At 35.6% G+C, this 24,595-nt stretch overlaps 1 pseudogene; it reads left to right on the top strand.

Annotated features, from left to right (window-relative positions):
* The first annotated feature begins 1,581 nt into the window (after window positions 1-1,581).
* LOC116864427 lies at window positions 1,582-23,399 on the top strand (annotated as a pseudogene).
* Window positions 23,400-24,595: the final 1,196 nt, after the last annotated feature.

The raw sequence follows: 24,595 nt of genomic DNA, 5'->3' as shown, positions 1-24,595 counted from the left end.
GAGTATCCATCTATAAAACAAGGATTAGTTGGGCATCAACTATATGTTATGTATAATGTTCTATAAGTACCAGGGACATAAAGATTAAAAAAAAAACTATAAATCAAAGTCTACTATAAAAGACAACATAAACAGATATGATACTTATATAATATGGACTATAGTAAACATACATTTCAACTTGTTAGTATCATAAATAATAAATAATAAATAAATATATAATAAATAATAAAATTGTCTGAACTTTGTAGCATATGCTCAAGCTATCATTTCCTTTAGGACATGATTTTTACAGCATTCACTCAGTCACACAATACTCAATGAGCATTTTCCACGTGATAGACACTGGTATTATTTAGAATAAATATAAACTGTTCATGCCTTTATGGGGCTCATTGACTTTGAAGAGATTACTGAATGAATAAAACAGCCTAAGGAATGTCAATAGATTTTTGACAAATATTTTAATCCCTTGTTCTTCCTCTTTACTGTATCTCTTCTGGCCATAAAATAATTCTCTAACATCTTTATAGCTTTATGCATCACTAGCTCACAGAATCTGTGAGATTCAGGTATTCCAGCACAATTAAGCTTATTAGCATTGCAATTCCCACCTACAATGTAGAAGTTGTCTTGTCAAATGGTTGGATAGTAGGACAATGAGAATAAAAAGGAAAGACTTAGTTCTAATAGATTTTTAATAAATAGTTGACATGATTCGATGACAGCAGGACAAAAGAGAAATAGCAAACATTATTCTGATTTTGAAGAATGAAAAATATTGTTATCATTAATACAAAGAGTGTAGTGAGTAAATAATTCACATATGGGTGGTAATGATGACTTTGGGGTCTGATTTAGACAACCAGAAAGAAACATTTAGAAAGGAGCTCCAAATAATGGTTCTGAAACAAGGAAAATCTGATAAATAAAGTACTGAAGTGATATGTCAAGAAAAACTATACAAAACAGAGATTAATAAGGACAAACCATTTCATCCAAATAAGTGATTAAGTGGGAAAGTATTCAAGTTTTTGTAATTCTCTAACTTAGGGTGATATACCTAGGGGTCCTGGATAGAGGTTAGAGGTGTGCCTTTACCCAACCACATCATACATGCTGCAAAATTTAACTCTATTGCTGTTAAATATTTAAGATTAAATTATCATGCTGTGGTCAATCAGGAAAACAAAACTATTCTAGGTACTTCACAAAAAATGATTCAATATAGGGTATTAAGTATTTACAAGACCATTCAATGCATTGTAGGAGTGAGGTCAGGAAAAGTCTTTACTAGCTCTGGAGTATCTGGACCCTAAAAGTCACAGCTGTTGTAATAACAAGGCAGGAAGTCCACTGGGGAAAGCAACAGGCGATGCAAAATTTCTATCTGCTGAAACCCAAACATGTGCCTTTTACTAGTCTTTCGTTCTCATTAGTGGAATCAATGTTGACCAAGGATCATTAGGCTTTTAGCCCTGTGGTTATAGCACAGAGGGCAGGAATAGAACTAAATACCAATGGGAAATCTGGTACAGCAGCATTAGTTTGTTGGCTATTGAAGGCTATGGTTCAAAGAAGATGTGGTTCAATACGGCTGATTCACCAAAGTGCAAGCTGAAGAATTCAATTTTACCTCTCTACCCTAGTGGTGGTCAGGTCTGTGGAAGCCAACATAGGAATCTCTGAAAGTTTAATTTTATAACAAAGTATTTAGTGAACTGATTAGGAAGGGAGATATAATAAGAACATGAATTTTTAGTGGTTATTCATTTAATATGTTACCCACACTAGACTATATATATGTTCCTTGTGAGTAGGGAGCTTCTCACTTTTGATCACAAGTTCACATGAGCCAAATGGAGAATAATAAAAAGATGGCTTTTAAGGTTTAATTCATGTTACTTATCTTTATGAAAGACCTTTTTCTTCTCTGCAAATATTTCTCTTTTTTTAAGATTTTATTTATTTATTTGACAGAGAGAGACAGCAAGAGAGGGAACACAAGCAGGGGGAGCTGGAGGACACTGGGATCATGACATCCCAAGACACCGGGATCATGACCTGAGTCAAATGCAGACACTTAATGACAGAGCCACAAAGGCACCCCTCTGCAAATATTTCTTAATAGAAATATTTAATAAATAAAAATATTTAATATAATTTTAAAGTATTTAATAAATAAAAATATTTCCTAATAAAAATATGTATTAATAATTGCATATACCAATAGCAAAATGGAAACTCAGGGTCAAAATAATGAACCTAGAGGGGATAATCCCTAAAGAGATTACTGAATCATCAAAGAAAAATGGATTTTTTGTACAGTTTTTAAGAATAGTATATCATATTTTATCACACACTATTTGAAAAACTGAGAACAGTATATTCATTTGCCAGACAACTTGAATCCGAAAGCTCAATTAGGGTCACCTGGGTGGCTCAGTTCATTAAGTATCTTCTGCCTTTGGCTCAGGACATGATCCCAGCGTCCTGGGATTGATCCAATGCATCTGCATTGGACTTCCTGCTCAGCAGGGATCCTGCTTCTCCCTCTCCCACTCCCCATGCTTGTGTTCTCTCTCTCTCTCTGTCAAATAAATAAATCTTTAAAAAATTAAAAAAAAGAAAGCTCAATTAAAGTCAGAAATGTAATTGAGAACACTCAATTAAAATTCAATTTAAAGTTTAGGGGCAATGTCCATTAATAGGGGATCTATTAAATAAATTATATGTTGTAATATTTAGCTATGAAAATAATGTTAATAGCAATGAGAAACATTTACTGTTTACTTTGCAGAAAACAGTTTGCTAAGTGCTTTATTTGCATTAACTCAATGAATAATTTATTATTTTTTGTATAAATTTATAATATAATAAAATCTATTAAAATAAAGATACTTCTATTTTAAAAAAGTAAAACTAAACAAGCTTTTGATGGAAGATTAGATAACATTAAGTAGGTATTTTATAGCCATATGATATGAATCCTGTGATACCCTCATTCCACGCAAATGGAAATTTTAAATTATATGCAGAATATATGTACTAAGATGATTTAGTTAATCATTTTTACTGAAAATTCTACATACATTATCAATTACATATTCCCTTAGTTATAACAGGAGAAAATTACTACTTACAATAAGCTTATAGTAAACATCAAATATATTTCATAAAAACTAAAACTGAAAGAGTGATTCGTGCCTATTATACTCCTCAGTTTTTCCAACTTACAAATCCTTAAATAATTTTAAGCATACTTAGGATCCACTAGTTCAAATATTGATTCTTATTATAAAGAAAAATCATTTCAAAATATAATTATGATCACAAAGTAAGAATTTTGGAATTTTATTCTACATAGAGTTCTATAAACAGCAGCATGGCATCAATTTCAACGGAAGACAGCTTACATTTAAAACCATCAATACATTTCTATACTTTCCTTCTTTTGTATCCTTAATTATTTGTATGATAAGTTTTTGCCACATATCTGGGAGTCCCAAAGGACTTATTCTAATGGTCCTCATCTGCAAACTTGAGCATATATAACATCTTACACCGACTGTACATAGCCAAACCACCTACTTTGTGGGTTCAGAGACAACAAATCAATGCATGATTAAATAACACCATTCTACTTTTGACTAAAAAATGGACGGCTGAAGTGTTTCCCATTATTGGTTGGTACCAAGAAAAAAAGAAAATATTCTCCCTATGAAAACAGATACTGGTTTCTCTTCTTAACAGAATGTAAGTTTATCTATAGAAGGCATCCGAGGCATTCTCAGTACATTCTTCATAATAATCTAACAGTCCTTTAAAAAATAAATATAAGACCAAACTTTATATGTATTCTCTATAACAAGTATTTAAACCATTTCATATATCTACAAAGAGTTGAGTAGAGAGTATATTAGGTACAAAGTCTTTATTCCTATTTCATGGTCCTTATAAGGCAGACAGATATACATGTATACATGTGAATAAATATATCACAAAGTACTCTGCATTCACAATAGTACAGGAACAAATATAGAAAATATTTTAGCAGTTAATTATGATAGAGTCCCCATGGTGGTAGTGGATGGTAGGCAAGGACATTGAGAAGAATATAAATGAGGGGAAGAAGTTATGGATGCAATGGCACTAAAACTTGGTCTTGATAAATGAGAAGAATTACAGTAAGTAGGTGGATTATAAAAACAATCCATGTCGATTGAATATGATGGGTGAGGTCTGAATATTCCCATGTATATAACTTAATTAGAGACCAGAAATTGAAGCATATAAAAGCATCAGGATAGGAACTCAAATATGGGTGTAGCTATCGACAACTGAGTTCCAAAATAAAGCATTCACAATTTATTTGGTATATAAGAACGAGAAATTAAAGGATACTGAGGAGGAAACCCAACTTGCAAGAGAAGATGGGAAATCTACTACAGTCTGTAGGAATGATGTTGCGAGACAATTTTGATAGTCTAGGTAAGAACATGTAAAAAGACCTGAACTGAGGGGAACTAGTTATAGTAGCAGCCTGATAGCTATTGGCATAATTCTAGCACTTAGCTATAGTGAATTTCCCCAGAAACATATCCCAAAACAAACATGCTAAAGAATCATATGTTACAGGGAAGCAGCAGAAGAAATTATGTGCATGTGTATGTTTTGGATGTTACCTTTTTTTTTACACTATGGTAATTATTAACCTCTGTGTGCCATAAAAAGAATAAAAGACAAATGTAGTTTGGGCCTAACTTATAAATTAATATACACACAAAAAAATCATCAAGGACATCTGCGTGCAATACCTCCCCCACTAATGTGTCAAAAAAACTACTCACCCTCTTAAAAATGTACCTGCAAAAGACAGAGAAAAAAGTTCTCATCAGGAATGCTTTTTCTTTTTCCTACAGCAACATTAATTACATTGTCGGCTAGAGCCAAAGAATGAGATAGGCAGAGGCAATCTGATTCTCATCTTGTTTAAACTTGTCAGTTCTAAAATGAAGTCAAGAGTGAGTCAGGGAAAATGGAGAAGGTCTCCTTCTTCATTGAGAGATAAATGGGAAGTCCAACTCCTAAATTTTTTAAAAGGAGGGTTACTCTCCAGAAGACAGTTGTCTCTTTTTAAAAGTATTACTAATTCATCCCCTCACATGACAGCCTCCCAGAGGTGGGGACTGATGTTTTTCATCAGGAGACACTCCTGTCTTTAGCACAGCTATGAATCATCTGTTGTGCCTTTGACCCTCTGCGAAAAGAAAAGGTATCTCTAAAGTGCTTAGGAGCTGCCAAGACTTACGAATTTTTAATGTTGAAATTTTGCTTCGACTCAGTGTTCTTACTTCCTAGCTCTGCTGTTTCACGTGACCTGCTAGGCAACTCTGAAGAGAAGCTGAGTTCAATAAGCATTTATTTGTTATAATTCTGGCTCATCAAATGATCTTGGAGATTAACATAATATAATATATTATAGCAGATGAGAGAAAGGAAAAGGAAGAAACCCGAGAGAATAACAAAAATAGATAAAGTATGAATGAGTAGATTACCTATTGATGGGAGAGTTAAGAGTATGATATTTAGATGTGAAGTAAGAGGATGAGAGGCCAAGATGCATGTGATTTGCACCAACGATCAAAATACTCTGAATGTGCCATGTAGTGCAGCAAGTTTAAATATAGATCCTGTTCAGTTAACAAAACTTTTTCCCTCTGAGTTGTGAATTCCCCGCCCTTCAAGTTGTGTATTCCTAACCTTCCCCCCACCAAAAAAAAAAAAAACCTTTTATCTCAAGTGTTAAATGAGTGGAATAAAAAGAAAAAGGCCTTTTTTAATTTCTTTTTTCCCAAACAGATTTGTTATCCCAAATTACTTACTGAAATTATCTGGGACAATTCTTTTAAAAACCCAGTGCATGAATGATCTTATTGTTGAGATTAATACATTCCACAAAATTCTACCCACTATTCCACACCACTCTGATTGCTCATGTGAATTTTTTAATTAGATAAGTTTTTAAAGTGTGTTCTTAAAAGAATCTGGTTTAAATGTTGATTTTTAAAAAGAAGCTTAGATACATGAGTGAATATTGACTTTTTTGGAAAAAAAATTACTTGAATCAAAATATAAGGTTTGTTCTATTTACCAATGCTGTGCCTACAACTTTGATAAAACATTCCAATGAAACCCGAAGAGTTAACACTTCCTAAATTCAGGTTATCTCCACATGGGCTGGGAAATAACAGTTTCTCCATTATCTTCTTTATAACCTGAATCTCAAAGGTCAGTCGATGATGGCAAATGCAATGGGGGAAAAAGAAGCAACAAAAACAAAACCAACAAAAAGGCTTTAGTGCCAATTTAAAAAAAAAACAAAAAAAAAAAAAAAAGCCCTGCTAAGTAACAAAGAATCCTGATTTTTAAAAAGAAAGTACATTTACCAATTTTTTTCTAATCTCTTTAAAGTTTTTCAATAGTTCTAAATTAAATCCCTTTCACCCTTATCTCTTTATCCATCAGAAAATCCGAAGGGTATTTGGATTCAGACATCCATTGGACCAAAGATCTTTCATTACACAGCACAAACAAGCACTTTTATTGAACAAGAACCCAATTACTTAACCTAGCTTCAGGTTTCATTCTACCCTATGGCATCTACTTTGACAGAAGCCTACTAATCTGTTCTGATGGATGTTGCTACATATCAGTTCTGATACACAGAGATGATTCCTAACCTTCTTGTAGAGACCACTGATTAAATAAACTGAGATGCCCATCTCAGCTTCCGTGGGCCAATGAATAACAATGAGAAAGACTGCAGGCAGATATGGACCCTTTCCTCCTCTATAAGGCACCAGCAGAGAAAGAGTTGGAAAAAAGGAGTATCTGCTCTGAGAAAATGACCAGCATTTACCAAAGTCCTGTATCAACATTGTCTGGGATTCTCTCCAGATTGTTTCTGCTCTTTAAATCACTGTCATACTTCCCACATCTTGCTATAAGAGAAGAAAATCAATTATGTAAGGTTCTTGTACCTTTGCTACTGCCATTCTTATTTTCAAACTTATTGATAAACAATGTTAAGGACTTGAACTTTAGGTCGGTAATTCTCAACACTAAATGCACATTAGAATACTCTGGGAACTTTTAAGAGAGTCTGAGATCCATCCTTACAGATTCTGATTTACTTCATCAGAATTCTTACAGATTCTGATTTACTTCATCAGGATAATAATTGAGCATTATTATTATTTTTTTAAATGTTCTCCAGATGGGGGAAAAAAGGGAGGGTGGGGAGTTCTCCAGATGATTGTAATATAAAGCTAAAGTTAGAAGAATTACTTGATATAAATAGCAACAAACATTTTTTTAATTTTATATTAGAATTATAAAGAGCTGTTAGGAACCATTTAGTCTAGTTTCACTAACTTCACTAACAATGCAGGAATATTTTAAAGAAAAGCCTCTGAAAAGTTATACAATGAACGTATTTTTACCTCATGGCAGTCTATATCTTTGGTTTCCTTTTAACATTAAATATTTAGAAAAAAATCCCCAAGATCCTTCAAAGTATCCTGCTTATGATAACACTGTTTATATTAATAAGCTCAATAATATCCAATAATAAAGAATGGGGATACAGAGAGAAAGAGGGAGAGAGGGACCCACCCAACATAAATGGGAATAGGAAGAATACCTTTGGTGTAAAATATTTTAAGGATGTCCCTACCTATGTTCATGTAAAATAATACCTTTTTGAAGAATATGGTGAAGACGGTTTCTAAGAAATATAAGGTTAGGCTTTTATTTTTAGTTTACACCTTTTAAATTACGTCTATATCTAATCATTTGTATGAACTGCTTTCATGTATTTCAACTAGCAGAATTTATTTGGATATTGGGATAATAAACCATTTGTATCCCCCTTTTAAAATCTTTTAGTCTTATTTTCCAGTACTGATATGAAATTAGCTACCCGCCTTTTCTTGTGCTACCATTTAGAGCTAACAAAATTCCATATGAGGGCCTGTTGGCTATTTGAAAGAAAACAATAGTGTTTTCCCTTGGTGGAAACTCATTTCAATTCTTCTTCATATTCTTTTAAAGATTGTGTATTGTGTGCTTAGTATTCATGTGATGGAACTGAAGGATATAAACATAATTTCACCAATTCCTGCCATGAAGAAGCTTATATTAACAATGAAGGAGATAAAAATAATAACAAAAAGGAGGAGGGAGGCAAGATGGAGGAAGGGTAGTAGACTGAGATGACATCAGGTCACAGGAGTTCCGCATAGGTATCAAACCATTCCGAACACCTACAAACCCAACAGGATATTGAAGAGAAGAATAGCAGCAATTCTAGGAACAGAAAATTGACCACTTTCTGAATGGTAGGATGTGCAGAGAAGTGAATCCAAAGTGATGGGAAGATAGACCGTGGGGGGAAGGGCCAGCTCCTGGCAAGCCACAGAGCAGCAGAGCACAAAATTGGAACTTTTAGTTAGAAGTCTACTCCACTGAGGGACATTGTTCCAGAGGCTAAGCGGGGCTGGAGTCCTCGTGGGGACAGTGGTTTCAGGTCCCCGGGGTCAGAGAAAGACTGGGGTGTCTGAGTGTGGCAGAGCTCACAGGTATCAGAGTGGGGAAGCCGACTACAGAGACAGAGCCAAGGAGTGAGCTCTCAGCTCAGGGTTACCTTAAACTGGGATCTGTGGCATAATTGGACCACTGCTCTTTGAGCAGGGACCCCACAGCTGGCAGATCCAAGGAGACTCAGCTTTCTCCCCCAGAGGAGCAGCATAGCAAGTATATGCTGGATTTGGAGACTCCAAATGGGGCTGTGTGCCAGAAAGAGAAATGCTCAGTCACAGACCACATGAGCTTGGACCGGGTCTGGAGATTAGGGAGACGGGAGTGATTGACCACTTTTCTCTGAGGGTACACTGAGTAATAAGGCCCCAAGCTCTTGGCTCCTCCAAGCCAGAGATTGGGAGGCCACCATTTTCATTCTCATCCTCCAGAGCTCTACAGAAAGCATTCAGGGAACAAAAGGTCCTGAGAGCGAACCCGAGCAGGTTACTTAGCCTGGACAATAGCAAGGGCAGTGCAATTCCATCTCAGGCAAAGACATTTGAGAATCACTATAACAGGTCCCTCCCCAAGAAGATCAGCAAGAACATCCAGCCAAGACCAAACTCACCAATTAAGGAGAACCATGGAACTTCAGAGCTGGGGGAAAGTAATGCATGGAATTCATGGCTTTCTCCCTAAGATCCTTTAGTCTTGCAAGTTAAATTAATTTTTTTTAATTTTATTTTTTTCTTATTCTAATTTTTTAAAAACTTTTCCTCTTTCCACTTTTAACGTTTTTTAACTAGTTTATCTTAACAATACCTTTCTAAAAAAAAAAAAATAAAAAAAACTATTTAAACCTTCATTATCATAGTCATTTTTTAGCCTTCATTGTATTTAGCCTTATTTTTTGTATACATATAGGGTTTTTTTTCCAAAAAAATTTTGGGATACAATTTCTTCTAATGGATCAAAATATACCCTAAATCTAGCACAGGGCTTTGTTCTAGTTTCCAGCCTGAGCATATTCTCGCCACTTTTTTTTCTTTCCTTTTCCAACCAACTTATCTTATCAATTCCTTTTCTAGAATTTTTTAAAAATTTTCATCTTTACAGTCTTATTCCACTCCTTTATTGAGTTTATGCTTATTTTTGTATATATATATATAAGTTTTTCTTTCCTTAAAATTTTGGGAGGTAGTTTCTTCTAAGAGACCAAAATACACCCAAAAATCAAATGGGTGGCTCTGTTCTATTCACCTGTCTAGTATGTGTGTGTGTGTGTGTGTGTGTGTGTATGTGTGTGTGTTTGTGTGTGTGTGTGTGTGTGTGTGTATATATTTTTTTTTTTACCCCCTTTCTTCTTCCCCCAATTTGGGGTCTCTTCTGATTTGGTTAGCATACATTTTTCTGGGGTCTCTGCCACCCTTTTAGTATTTTATTCTCTTGTTCATATATTCATATCTGGATAAAATGACAAGGTGGAAAAACTCACAACGAAAAAAAGAACAAGAGGCAGTACTGAAGTCTAGGGACCTAATCAATATGGGACATTTGTAATATGTCAGATCTAGACTTCAGAATGATTCTCAAGGTGCTAGCTGGGCTTCAAAAAGGCATGGAAGATATTAGAGAAAACTGCCTGGAGAAATAAAAGCCCTTTATGGAGAAATAAAAGAACTAAAATCTAACCAAACTGAAATAAAAAAAGCTATTAACAAAGTGCAATAAAAAATGAAGCTCTTACTGCTAGGATAATGAGGCAGAAGAGAGAATTAGTGGTATAGAAGACCAAATGATGGAGAATAAAGAAGCTGAGCAAAAGAGAGACAAACAACTGGACCATGAGGGGAGAATTTTGGAGAAAAGTGATACCATAAGATGAAACAATATTAGAGGGGCACCTGGGTGGCTCAGTGGGTTAAGCCCCGGCCTTCGGCTCAGGTCATGATCTCAGGGTCCTGGGATCGAGCCCCACATTGGGCTCTCTGCTGAGCAGGGAGCCTGTTTCCCCATCTTTTTCTGTCTGCCTCTCTGCCTACTTGTGATCTCTGTCTGTCGAATAAATAAATAAAATCTTAAAAAAAAAAAAGATGAAACAATATTAGAATAATAGGGATTCCAGAAGAAGAAGAAAGAGAGAGGGGGCAGAAGATATATTGGAGTGAATTACAGAAGACAATTCCCCTAAAATGGCAAAGGGAACAAGCATCAAAATTCAGGAGGCACAGAGAACCCCCCTCAAAATCAATAAAAATAGGTCGACACCCCATCATCTAATAATAAAACTTACAAGTCTTAGTGATAAAGAGAAAATCCTGAAAGCAGCTTGGGATAAGAAGTCTGTAACATACAATGGTAAAAATGAGATTGGTAGCAGACTTAGCCACAGAGACCTGGAAGGCCAGAAAGAACTGGCACGATATATTCAGTGCACTAAATGAGAAAAATATGCAGCCAAGAATACTATATCCAGCTAGGTTATCATTGAAAATGAGAGAGATAAAAAGCTTCCAGGACAAACAAAAACTAAAAGAATTTGCAAACACCAAACCAGCCCTACAGGACATATTGAAAGGGGTCTTCTAAGCAAAGAGAGAGCCTAAAAGTAGTAGACCAGAAAGGAACAGAAACAATATACAATAACAGTCACCTGCTCCTTACAGGCAGTACAACAACACTAAATTCTTATCTTTCAATAGTTACTCTGAATGTAAATAGGCTAAATGTTCCAATCAAAAGACCACAGGTTATCAGAATGGATTAAAAAAAACAACAACAAAACCATCAATATGCTGTCTTAAAAAAAAAAACTCATTTTACACCCAAAGACACCTCCAGATTTAAAGTGAGGGGGTAGAAAAAAATTTACCATGCTAATGGACATCAAAAGAAAGCTAGGGTGGCAATTCTTATATCAGATAAATTATATTTTAAGCCAAAGACTATAATAAGAGATGAGGAAGGACACTATATCATAATCAAAGAGTCTGTCCAAAAAAAGGATCTAATAATTATAAATAGCTATGCCTTTAACATGGGAGCAACCAATTATATAAACCAATTAATAAAAAATCAAAGAAACACATCAACAATAATACAATAAAATATGGGACTTTAACACCCCCCTCACTGAAATGGACAGATCATCTGAGCAAAAGATCAACAAGCAAATAAGGACCTTAAATGACACACTGGACCAGATGGACATCACAGACATATTCAAAACATTCTATCCCAAAGCAACAGAATACACATTCTTTTCTAGTGCACATGGAATACTCTCCAGAATAGATCCCATCCTGGGTCACAAATCAGGTCTCAACTAGTACCAAAAGACTGGGATCATTCCCGCACATTTTCAGACCACAATGCTCTGAAGCTAGAACTCAATCATAAGAGAAAAGTTGAAAAGAACTCAAATACATGGAGACTAAATAGCATCCTACCAAAGAATGAATGGGTCAACCAGGAAATTAAAGAAGAATTGAAAAAATTCACAGAAACAAATGATAATGAATACACAATTGTTCAAAATCTGTGGGACACAGCAAAGGAAGTCCTGAGAGGAAAGTATATAGTGATACAAGCCTTTCTCAAGAAACAAGAAAGTTCTCAAGTATGCAACCTAACCCTACACCTAAAGGAGCTGGAGAAAGAACAGCAAAGAAAGCTGAAACCCAGCAGAAGAGAATTCATAGAGATCAGAGCAGAAATCAATGAAATAGAAACCAAAAAAACCAGTAGAACAAATCAACGAAACTAGGAGCTGGTTCTTTGAAAGAATTAAGAAGACTGATAAACCCCTGGCCAGACTTATCAAAAAGAAAAGAGAAAGAACCCAAATAAATAAAATCATGAATGAAAGAGGAGAGATCACAAACAACACCAAAGAAATACAAACAATTATAAGAACATGTTATGAGCAAATATACACCAGCAAATTTGACAATCTGGAAGAAATGAATGCATTCCTAGAAACATATAAACTCCCAAATCTGAACCAGGAAGAAAGAGAAAACCTGAACAGACCCATAACCAGTAAGGATATTGAAGCAGTCATCAAAAATCTCCCAAAAAACAAGAGCCCAGGGCCAGACAGCTTCCCAGGGGAATTTTACCAAACAGTTAAAGAAGAATTAACACCTATTCTCCTGAAACTGTTCCAAAAAATAGAAATGGAAGGAAACTTTTGAACTCATTTCATGAGGCCAGCATTACCTTGAGCCCAAAACCAGAAAAAGACCCCATCAAAAACTAGAATTACAGACCAATATCCTTCAAGAACACAGATGCAAAAATTCTCACCAAAATACTAGCCAATAGGATCCAACAGTACATTAAAAGGATCATTCACCATGACCAAGTGGGATTTATTCCTGGGCTGCAAGGTTGGTTCAACATCCACAAATCAATCAATGTGATACAATACATTAATAAAAAAAGAACCATATGATACTCTCAATAGATACTGAAAAAGCATTTGACAAAATACAGCATCCTTTCTTGATCAAAACTCTTCACAGTGTAGGGAGAGAGGGTACATACCTCAATATCATCAAAGCCATCTATGAAAACCCACAGCAAATACCATTCTCAATGGAGAAAAACTGAGAGCTTTTCCGCTAAGGCCAGGAACATGGCAGGGATGTCCATTATCACTATTGCTATTCAACTTAGTCCTAGAAGTCCTAGCCTCAGAAATCAGACAACAAAAAGAAATTAAAGGCATCCAAATTGGCAAAGAAGTCAAACTCTCACTCTTTGAAGATGATATGATACTTTATGTGGAAAACCAAAAGAATCCACTCTGAAACTGCTAGAACTCATACACGATATAAAATCAAAGCACAGAATTCAGTTGTATTTCTATACAACAACAACAAGACAGAGGAAACAGAAATTAAGGAGTCGATCCCATTTACAGTTGTAACCAAAACCATAAGATATTAGGAATAAATCTAACCAAAGAGACAAAAATCTGTACTCAGAAAACTATGAAGTACTCATGAAAGAAATTGAGGAAGACACAAAGAAATGGAAAAATTTTCCATGCTCATTATTTAGAAGAAAAAATATTGTGAAAATGTCTATGCTACCTAAAGCAATCTACACATTCAATGCAATTGCTATCAAAATACCATCCATTTTTTTCAAAGAGATGAAACAAATAATCCTACAATTTATATGGAACCAGAAAAGATCCCAAATAGCCAGAGGAATGTTGAAAAAGAAAGCCAAAGTCGGTGGCATCACAATTCCAGACTTCAAGCTCTATTACAAAGCTGTCATCATCAAGACAGTATGGTACTGGCACAAAAACAGACACATAGATCAATGGAACAGAATAGAGAGCCCAGAAATAGACCTTCAACTCTACGGCCAACTAATCTTCGACAAAGCAGGAAAGAATGCCCCAAAGAAAAAAAGACAGTCTCTTCAACAAATGATGTTGGGAAAATTGGACAGCCACATGCAGAAAAATGAAACTGAAGCATTTCCTTACAACACACACAAAAATAGACTCAAGATGGATGAAAGACCTTAATATGAGAAAGGAATCCATCAAAATCCTTGAGAAGAACACAGGCAGCAACCTCTTCAACCTCAGCTGCAGCAACTTCTTCCTAGCAAACGAACTACAGTTACTGACTGAAGAACTTCTTAAATAGGAAGACTCCTTACTTTTTACAAGATTGAAATTAAATAATTTTCCCCTGAATTGGTTGAAATTTTAGGTGGCTTACTTACAGTTGCATATCAAATAAAATATAGCTTGGATAAGCCAAAATTGATAAAAGTATCTGAAGTGTTCCTTTAATTTGACATAAATATTCTTTGATTGAAGATGAGTGTCTGTAAATCCAAAGCAGTTCATGAAATGACCTTGAGTTTGCAACCAGTGAATATTTAGTGTTTTTCAAGACTAAAAGGTTCTGGCATGCAGGTACCAGCAGGGAGCAGGGAAAAGTAGGTCAGTAACTATGACTTTAAGAATACTACCAACAAATGGAGTAAGAATGTAGGTTAGCTGTGACAAATTATAGGAAATGATCATGTGGACAAATGGTCTGTATAAAGTATGTTAGTGAAGGCAAGATCCCCTACCAATTCCACTTCAGTTATAAAATGTCTCTAGTTGCACAGTTTAGCCCAGGAAGAAAAACAAAATAGTACAATATAATGGAGTCAAATTATTGAGGAGAAAATATTTCATCTTTTTTTATCTGAACTTGATACCAAAGGGGGGAAAAAAAAGGAAATTAAAAAGAAAAAAAAATGTGTAACTTTCCTAAGATTTCTATTATCATGTTTCTAGATAAGTCTCACTTAAAGTCCTACTTACTTAAAAAAAAATAAAAAGAAAAATCACTTTTTTTTTCAGGTTCCCCTCCCATCACAGGTTAGTAAGTATACATCAGCATGTAGTTCATTCAGTATGATTTATATTTTTTTCTTAGTATATCTTTGAAACTACTTTTTAAAAGGAAAAGTATTTCTTTTTTGTTTAATTGAGATTTTATGACATTTAGGGTATAATGCCAACAATTAATGTTCATCTAACTTTTGCAATAAAACTTTAATCTGTGACTTTTTAAAATAACACACATTGTTAAAATCACTGCATTATATTTAATGCAGTTTCTATCTGTATGAACCAGTACACTCCCCTAAATGTTATATCATCTTTTTCTGACATAAGATTTTACGGTTATAATAACCTGTCCCACATATACAGACTTCTAAGGGAATCTTTCTGAAACACAACTGTAAATGATTCCATTGTACAGTGTGTGACTTCCCCTGTACATTGTTTAGTAAAAAGGATGATCACTGGGCAAAGGCTAGCCCAAGCCCTCCATGACTGGAGGAAAAAAAAAAAAAAAATGGTCCACTCCAATAAATGCTTTCTCTCTCTCTAGAGCATTTACCAGGTAGAGGTGGAGTATCAGAGTATAATCAATAATAATTCCTTGATTTTGAGTTGGAGCTGGCCAGGCAAACTAAATATCCATGTTCTGAAACATAAATAATTACAGAAGAGGATGAGTAATCAATGGGTAGCTAATCATTTAACAGATAGAGGATATATGCTGGATAAAAGCCAAAAGGGACAAAAAATGTCTGCTCTCCAGGGTTCTGACAAATTTTAAGACATGTCTATTATTAATATAAGCATATTTTTCTTGAACTTGAGTGGAGCTATTCCTTAATACCAACAAAACCCTGCTTAAAATAGACCATTCTAAGCAAATGTGAACCTATCCATAAAAATCATTACCCTTTCCATTTCAAGATGATATTTCTAAACATTCTGCTGTTCATTCACATAATGGCAAAATCTGATGCATTTGCCTAAGTCCTTTCAATCCTGTTATATATATTAACCTGTCACCTGGAGAGCCCCCCCTTTTTATCATTTTCTATTAATTTTTACAATAACTGTCTCTTTTGCACCCTCTTTTCTGTTGGTGGTTGAGCACTGGATTTTCCTTGTCAGGATAATTTGCTCCATCTCCTACATCTCTCTCTCTATTTTTCATTCTGTTGCTTGTTTGCCATTTTTCTGTTTAATTAATGAGGAGTATATATATCACAAAGTCCCAGGCTGTGATTCAGGGAACCCAGAATTTAGTCCTTCTTACAAATATGAGACCTGGGGAAAATCACTTCACTTTTTGAATGCCAGTTTTCTCATCTAGAAAAGCCTACAATCTCTTCAACAAATTGTGTTGGGAAAATTGGACAGCCACATGCAGAAAAATGAAACTGAATCATTTCCTTACAACACACACACAAATAGACTCAAAATGGATGAAAGACCTCAATGTGAGACAGGAATCCATCAAAATCCTTGAGGAGAACACAGGCAGCAACCTCTTCGACCTCAGCCATAGCAACTTCTTCCTAGAAACATCACCAAAGGCAAGGGAAGCAAGGGCAAAAATGAACTATTGGGACTTCATCAAGATCAAAAGCTTTTGCACAGCAAAGGAAACAGTCAACAAAACCTAAAGACAACTGACAGATGGGAGAAGATATTTGCAAATGACATGTCAGATAAAGGGCTAGTATCCAAGATCTATAAAGAACTTATCAAACTCAACACCCAAAGAACAAATAATCCAATCAAGAAATGGGCAGAAGACATGAACAGACACTTCTGCAAAGAAGACATCCAGATGGCCAACAGACACATGAAAAAGTGCTCCGCATCACTTGACATCAGGGAAATACAAATCAAAATCACAATGAGATACCACCCCACACCAGTCAGAATGGCTATAATTAACAAGTCAGGAAATGACAGATGCTGGCGAGGTTGTGGAGAAAGGGGAACCCTCCCACACTGTTGGTCAGAATGCAAGACGGTGTAGCCACTCTGGAAAACAGTATGGAGCTTCCTCAAAAAGTTGAAAATTGAGCTACCCTACAACCCAGCAATCGCACTACTGTGTATTTATGTAGTGATCCAAAGGGCATGTGCACCCTAATGTTTATAGCAGCAAAGTCCACAATAGCCAAACTATGGAAAGAACCTAGGTGTCCATCAAGAGATGAGTGGATAAAGAAGATGTGGTATAAAATGGAATACTATGCAGCCATCAAAAGTAAAAAATTTTGCCATTTGCAACCACGTGGATGGAACTAGAGGGTATTATGCTGAGTGAAATAAGTCAATCAGAGAAAGACAAATATCATATGATCTCCCTGATATGACGGATTTGAGAGGCAGAGTGGGGGATGTGGGGGGTAGGGAAGGAAAAAATGAAACAAGATGGGATTGGGAGGGAGACAAACCATAAGAGACTCTAAATCTCACAGAACAAACTGAGGGTTGCTAGGGAGAGGGGGGTTATGGAGACAGTGGCTGGGTTATGGACATTGGGGAGGGTATGTGATATGGTGAGTGCTGTGAAGTGTGTAAGTCTGATGATTCACAGACCTGTACTCCTGGGGTAAATAATACATTATATGTTAATAAAATAATTAATAAAAAAATAACAAAAATTAAAAAATAGTAATTTTGCTGCAAGTTTATAAATAAAGGAAACAAAAGCATACAGGGGAGTCTATTCTTTCAAGATGGTGGGCAGTAAATACAGGGAGAGTAAAGTTGGTAAATAGGCATAGAACACTTTTATAAAAATTTACTTTTCAAGTTAACAGTATTTTTATGTGTTATTTTAATTCACTTTTATAACAGTGCCAATACTACTATTTCTAATTTATAAATGCATAAATGGAAGCTCATGACATAATGGCTTTAAGATACGTTTCTTCTCTGAACATACCCTGATGCATCAATGTTGCTCTACAATAGCCAAGAATTAAAGATATTTTCTAAATGTGGTCTCATCAGTGCAGAAGCAAGTGACTCTACCAGGTCCATTGATTTTAAGACTAACACATCTGATAATTTGTTCTAGAGTGAAGAGTGTGGTGGGGGTGGGCAGAGGCAGAGATCAAAGAAGTTGAGTATGTGGAGGAATGAGCAGCTAAGCCTGCCTAGAAGAGTCAATGATAGCTTCAAGGGGAAATAAGGTTGGCTCGAAATGAGGTTTGAAAGGCAAGGTATAATATTCTGGGGAGACAAACAATGGGGTTTTCATTCTAGGCACAGGGAGTAACACAACCAGAAACACTGTCTGTTTTGGCATGCTTTCATACTGCATAGAATTATAAGGACAGGAACAAAGGGACAAATGGGAATGAGATCAGAAAGGTAGATAGAAGAATGACCATTATTATCTCGGGGATTTGGATATGATTCCACAGGCAATTGATCAACAAAATAATAACATATTTTATGTCCAGGAAAATATCTGTGTATTCAGTATAAGTTAAAAAGGAATAAAATCATATATAATAGAGATGCTTTTAGCTAAAATAAAATATCCACAAAAGTATCAGTAGCTTTTAAGTTAAAAAGCCAGTTTGTTACTTTTGTAATTTTTACTCCTTGTCAGAAACATAGTCACACACTTTTGTGAAAAAGAATGGTCTTTTTCATTAAGTTATGTGTGATATAGAAGAGTCAACAGGTGCCTAATATGAGTGCTTGTGGTTAGGATCACTTTCAAATTTATTTTGGCATAATATTTCCAGCAAAAAATTCTAAGTCAGTTAATTTAAAAAAATGTCAAACTTCTATTAGAGGCCATTTATTGCAGGCTGTATACTATGATTTCTTTGCTTCCAATTTCTTGTCAAACGAAAAGCCGTATCTTAGTTACTCCCGAACAATTTTTAGTTTTAGCTTCTATAGTACAGATGTCTACCGCATATTCTAAAATTGGGATCCCTACTGAGAACAACAGGAAACCATGGTAAGGAAAGAAAATACACAACAATATGCATGAAAAGAGAATTTTTTCTCTCTTAATTTTAATGTTCTTTAAGACAGCATGCTGATTTCCTATGATGTGAGAACATTCCTCAAAGACACTAAATTTAGAGTCTTTAAACAATATTCTGTTCTACGAAATTCTTATAAAACACTCACTGTTGAGATTTTAAAAGTATGGGTTAATAAGTAGTTTCAGACAATAACAGAACAAAGCTACTTATTTTATATTTGGAATATGAGACTAAAATGTTTTTGTGCAATCCAATGTTAGGGATTACACTGTTTTTTTGTTTTTTTACTTGATAGAAGTATAATTTATAGCATCTGTATGTAGATTAATTGTGATTGTTTCATGTTTTATTGTCAAATTTCCTTGGCTAATAAAGCCATAGATAATGAAGCTGGCAGAAGAGATCATTTTCTAGAGTTTTCAAGGTCAATATGTCAATTAAGATCTCTGGGCTAATTCATTAGTACCAGAAAAAAATGAACATGCTGAGCAACAGGAGATTGCAAGTCTGGGATATCAAACATCTGTATTGACTTATGACAGCCTCAAGTCCTCTCTTTTGTGAAGTGATTTAGAGAGGCAAATTACTTTTTCACTAATTTGACAAAGATGAGACTTTTTAAAACTTCATAATATAGGTTCAAAGATGCTGCATCATATAAATCAGTGAACCGTGATATGTATATTAACCAAATTCTCCAAGTACATAAGTTTTCCATGTCATTTAGAAACAGCATGAATTTGTTTCTGTTAATTCATTTGACAAAGATTTATAATTTACTGAATATGTACTCTGCACAAATTCTATGTTAGCCATGTGGGAGGAGGGAAAAAGACGTATCCACTGTCTTCAGTCTCAAATACCCTACAGAGATAGATATTAAACAATTGGGTACACAGTTGTTAATTATAGCTGCCACAAGTCTCACAAAGGTAAAGTTATGCAAGATGTGAGAGTATACAATTGTTATCATATAGTAGCTTCAAAACGAGAAAAACATGGCCTGAACATATTCATGGACTATATAGACATTAATTTTATAATTAAATATAACTGAATAAGGATTTAATGAGAACCTAATGTATTCCATTCATTCTGTGGGGGTTAAGGATATAAGGAAGTCATATATTGTAATTGGGGAAACAGACATAGGCACAGCAAACTGCTAAAAGCTATAGATAAAAGAGTGGCTAGAGGTTAAAAAATGCTTTGGAGAGAGGACTCATTCATTCATTTATTAAAATATTTGTTGAATACTTACCATTTTTCCAACATTGTGGTTGGTGTTAGGGATATATGTCAATAAAACATAACCCCAGTCCGTAAAGGACTCACTTTCTAGAGCAGTTTTCTAAACAGGACTCACTTTCTAGAGTAGTGGTCTAAACCAGGGTGGTTCTACCCTCAGGGGACATATGGCAAAGTTTGTAGATATTTTTCTTTGTCACACTGGGGAGGGGACACTACCTTCATCTACTAGGTAGAGGCCAGAGGTACTATTACACATCCTACAATAAAAAGAAGAGTAGCCCCCATGAAAAATAATTAAACATCCCAAAATACCAATATTGCTAAGACAGGTAAACCCTTTAGAGTCACAGAGAAATAAGTAATCAATTACAATTCAGTAGTATTAGTGATGAATGGGGATATGCTTTAAAAGACTGAGGAAAGTAAAGGGTAGACTATAACATGTCAAGGAGAGTAGGCAAGAAAAATCATTTCACTTGGTACACTATTATTGCAAATTATGGTGAGATACTGGGAAAAGGATAGAAAGATTAATAAAGAATAGATATGAGAGAGTATTTGAGAGATAAAATAATTATTAAGTTATTCAGCAACTATATGATGAAAGTTTGGGAGGAGAAAGAGTTGAAGCAGATGAAAGAGCCAAGGATTTCCTTAAAATTTGTTTCATTTGGGTGGTGTTAATGTTCACATACACTGGAATGAAGGAAAAAGAATAAGTTTTGAAAGATATTAATAATGATAAAAAATAATATTTACATGTTATATGTCAGACAGTGTGCTAGTCACAGCAAACTATTAAATTTGTCATAACCCTTGATAGGGAGATAGAACTATTTAAATAGGTACTGTTACCCCTAGTTTTTAAGATAGGATAAGAGAGATTAAATAAATTATTCAAGGTCACATCGCTCATTAGAGGCAATATCCAGACTCCAACTGAGATTTACCTTCTAAAGCCAATGTTGTCAACGTCTATGCTCTATATGATAAGAACAGACCATAGACAATCCAGGTGGAATTTTCACAGTTTGGATCCAATTTGCCTAAGTTCTTCAAAAAGCAAAACCTGGCATAAAAGCTTGTATACGACCAGTTTATTAGGAAGGACAATTCCAGAGAAGCAGAAGTGAAGAGAAATATGTGTGAGTCAAGGATGTACAGAGAACAAATATTCAGTATTAAGTTAAACACACTTGATCTCTTGATTGTAGGACAGTCTTCTAAGAGGGCATTTGAACTATCATATTTCAGAATAGTCCATGTGGAGGATGAAAGGGAGAATACTCACCAACTCTCAGCAACATTAAATATTTGCTCCAAAAGCTTTAGCTCCCTGCCTTTCCTAGGTTGTTCATACCAAGTGGGCCTCAGTGGCAAGAGAGATGTCTTATGGCAGGATGCAAGAAAGATTCAGCATGAATGGAAAAGGCACTGATGAGTTGTTGGTTACACAATCACAAGGAAGCTAATGCAAAATAAGAGGCCAAGTTCCTGAGACAAGTACAATTGGGAACTATGCAATGGTATGCAAGAAATAGCTGATATATCTGTTCTCTAAATATTATCAGCTTTGTTGTTCTCTTATGTTATTTCCCCTTCTGGTGTCTTAATTTCTACAAAATGGAGAAAGCCACAGTACCTGTCAAGGAGTGTTGTGGGGATTAAAAGGTTTTAATATTATCAATCATTTAAAACAGTAACAATATAAGCATCAAATGCACTTATCATTTGTTATTGACATCATCACCATCATTGTTGTTGAGAAGGAGAAGATCACCCCCTTAATATCCAGGAACTGGCTGACACTAACACCAAAGCCTGGGTACTGTTAGAAGCTGGCCTGGCACTCACGGCTAAGAATATAATGTTCTCTTATTGAATATAAACAATCTAACTGAAAACATGAGGATCCAACAATGTCACTTTGTGACCATTTTGAAGTGAGACAAAAAACAAAACCTTCATTTATCAAATAGGGAGTACGATAGTCCATATTCAAAAGAGTATTTGAGAAAACAGGTAAAATAGAAGACAGATTACATTGGGCAAATTGATGAGTAGGAGATGGGGAATTCAGTCATATTTAAAGTATAAATGTGAATAGGACAGAGATGGAAATTTAACTTGGGGAAATGTAAGGTTGCAGGAGAGATTACTTAACAACAGGGAAAAGTAAACATTTTAGTTTGCTTTAAGAAAGGGTCCATGGGAAAGATGTGTTTGAAGATCCAAGAGAGCGAGGAGACATTTGATGAATGAAATTCCTAGTACATAGAAGAAAGAGATATCAAGAACATAGTTGGAGAACTAACCCTGAAAAGGAAAAGGTATTTCATTCTCTGAAATTGGAGGGGAAAGGGAGATAAATAGTATTGCCCAATGTGAAGGATCTGTGATAGATGCTAAAGGGAGAAGGCAGTAAGAAATTTTGTCACTGATGACTTGTTTTCTCAGTCAGGAAATAATCCAAGACATCTGTTGAAGGTACGGGTTAGTAGCTTGGTAACACTGGAACAGCCACAACAAAAAGAGAACTGGAACCAATAGAAAGGAAAGAACAAGGTATCAGGCACTATTAAGAATCCAGGTAACACTTCCTTTCATGGGTGCCAGTGAGAGCAGATAGTGCACCCTGAAGGCCTCAGGCACATTGTGAGAGTACAAGGTGGTGTGGTGATGCCTGCCCACCTCCAAAAGGCACACTCTTATCCTCTATCCAGGTGAATCTTTGCTCCTAATCATGGCATTGCCAAGTTTCACTTCTGATACTTTGCATCTCAGCTGAAGACTGAAGTCTTCAGGGGAAACTGTCTACAAATTGTCTACCTGTGGACAGGTGTTGAAGAAATCCACTTTACGGGTGAAGAACTTCAGCACCTGACTATGCTATATGACTCTGGAAGTGGCAACACAGCATGTACTGAGAGGACCAGGACCTGACCACTGCAGGAAGTGTCTCCCAGTGCTGACACATGGATGAATGGCACTGTGTCTGGGCCCACTCAATCCAGATCATGATGGTGGAGGAGACTGCAGCCAGCAAGTGCCCACTGGCAGCCAAGCAGTTCCATGACTCCAAGATCAAATTTCGACTGTCCTGCCCGGTCCTGAGCTGCCAGCACAAGCCACGCTTCACCAGCAAGAGGCCCAACACCTTCTTTTACATGCAGAGCCTCCCAGTCCTAGGTCTGCCCAAATAAACTCCTTGGGAAAACCAGGGAAAAAGAGAGAGAGAGAGAGAAAGAATATAGTTAAGTCAGAAGACTCTATATTCATAACCTTAATGGTCCTGATCAGTGAGGCTATGTAATGTTTCTCTAGAAGTCCTCAGCAGCTGAAATGAGAAAAAGACAAATCAAATGCTTGGACTGATTCCTTTTCTCAGCGGCAAGTTTTCTGTGGTGTAAGGTTAATTAAGAGGAACAAAAGAATAAAAAATCTAAAGAGAGCCCAGTTGAAATAAGCAATGAATATGTCTGGACTTGATAACAGATAAGCAAAGCCAGCTACAGACTGACTCATTAATGGAAGTCAAAGTTCTAGGTCACTGGAGGTGCGGGATGGGGTAAGTAGGTGGAGATGCAGAGGAGAGGAAGAATGATGGCTAGGGTAGGTGGCAGTGCCACTGAGGGAACTGGAAGGTTGGAAGGATACAGGGTTTCAGATAATAAGTTTAAGATTTTGGAAACTGAAGAGTTGTAAAGGATAGTGAGATGCATACAATACTCTAGAAATTTGTCCTTGAAGTTGGGCAGGGGTGTGGAGAGAAGTATCAGAGAAAAGTTCCAAGACCCTCACTGCCATAAAAGGTATTAAATAATAATGAGACAAATTTTGAAAAAATTACCAAATATTAGTTATTCTATTTTCTCAGGGAATGTAAGAAAGAAGTATAAGAAGTGTAAAGAAAGAAGAAAGAAGAAAGAAAGAAGAAAAAGAAAACCCCTTTAATGTTTCATATTATAATTCAGAAAATTTACACTACTGTACGATAAGTTTCATTAAGCTCCAGTGAGAATTATTTTTATAGAATGCTTATATGCTACACATAGACATTTCGAATAAATTTGCTGGTATCTACTGATACAACTTTAAAACATATTCAAAGGATTTAAGAAGCTACATTGTTAAAAGAACAGTGTATAATTCTTATGCCACTTTTCTATGTATGAAATTCCTTTTTTTATTTTTAAGATTTTATTTATTAATCAGAGAGAAGGGGAGGGGGAAAGAGAGAGAGAGAGAGAGGGAGGCAGAGGGAGAAACAGGTTTCCAGCTGAGCAAGGAGCCTGATGTGGGACTCAATCCGAGAACCCTGGGATCATGACCTGAGACAAACGCAGCTGCTTAACCGATTGAGCCATCCAGGCATCCCTGTGTATCAAGTTCTTAATAG

Source organism: Lontra canadensis, unplaced genomic scaffold, assembly GCF_010015895.1.
Source record: "Lontra canadensis isolate GAN:19392208 unplaced genomic scaffold, GSC_riverotter_1.0 scaffold5, whole genome shotgun sequence".
Classification (NCBI taxonomy): Eukaryota; Metazoa; Chordata; class Mammalia; order Carnivora; family Mustelidae; genus Lontra; species Lontra canadensis.
This window is presented reverse-complemented; position numbering and strand designations above follow the sequence as displayed.